Source organism: Anoplopoma fimbria, unplaced genomic scaffold, assembly GCF_027596085.1.
Source record: "Anoplopoma fimbria isolate UVic2021 breed Golden Eagle Sablefish unplaced genomic scaffold, Afim_UVic_2022 Un_contig_252_pilon_pilon, whole genome shotgun sequence".
Lineage (NCBI taxonomy): Eukaryota > Metazoa > Chordata > Actinopteri > Perciformes > Anoplopomatidae > Anoplopoma > Anoplopoma fimbria.
This window is the reverse complement of record NW_026552978.1, coordinates 1-882: the sequence shown is the minus strand read 5'-3', so window position 1 is coordinate 882 and position 882 is coordinate 1. Positions and strand designations below refer to the sequence as shown.

General features: G+C 48.2%; 1 non-coding gene across 1 annotated transcript; it reads right to left on the bottom strand.

Moving 5' to 3' along the window:
• Positions 1-52: 52 nt before the first annotated feature.
• On the bottom strand, positions 53-124 carry trnag-ucc (transfer RNA glycine (anticodon UCC)). Its single transcript has one exon. It is a non-coding gene; the product is annotated as a tRNA-Gly (tRNA).
• Positions 125-882: the final 758 nt, after the last annotated feature.

Sequence of the window (882 nt, the reverse complement as noted above, 5' to 3'; positions counted from 1 at the left end):
GTAGCCCCACTTCTCTGCCATCAATTAACACATGACAACAGCCGACTACGAATGCGTTGGCTGGGAATCAAACCCAGGTCAACTGCTTGGAAGGCAGCTATGCTAGCCACTATACCACCAACGCACGATAAGGGCATTCCATAATGACAAGAAAATCAGGTGAAGGGAAAATTGAGTCAGCAAATGTCATTGAGTATTAACACGTTCGACCTTGATTACAGCAAACTTGATCACTTGGGTTTCATGGTGTAAGGTCAGCACTCTGGGCTCTGAATCCAGTGATCCAGGGTTCAAGTCTCAGTGAAACTTTTGTCAGTAAGGAGGTGCTTGGTGCAAAAATTCTGACAGAGCAGATATGACCTATAACTGTCCTGTATGTTCCATGCTGCAGTGCAGGACCAGAGGGAATTCCCAGGTGGGCCGGGCTGTGCCGGCGGAGCCACCGGCACATAAGCGGCGGGTCTGAGTTCTGCTGCATGCAGATCAGCTCCAGCCGATTTTGGCAGTCTGCCTGAGTCCATCACCAGCAATGTTGTCCTACTCATTTACAACTTTTCCATTGCAAATCTATGTTGTTTTAAAACACAATTCTAAATAATGGAGTAGGATAGGCTGGCCTAGACATCTGGAGCAAGTTTAAATGACTATCATATATGAAAACTTTCATATATCTCCTCCCAGATCAGGGTAACCCTGCCAGCAAACGCACCACACGTATTACTGTACCACCATACACCTCACCACCACCACACCGCACCACCTTACAGCACCACGTTCACATTAACATTGTCGCCGGGCCTGGCGATTTTTCTTTCTATGTGTGCATGCATGGCGGCGGGTGGTTTCACCTGCCGCGCTTACTGCATGAGAGTGGGCATTTAC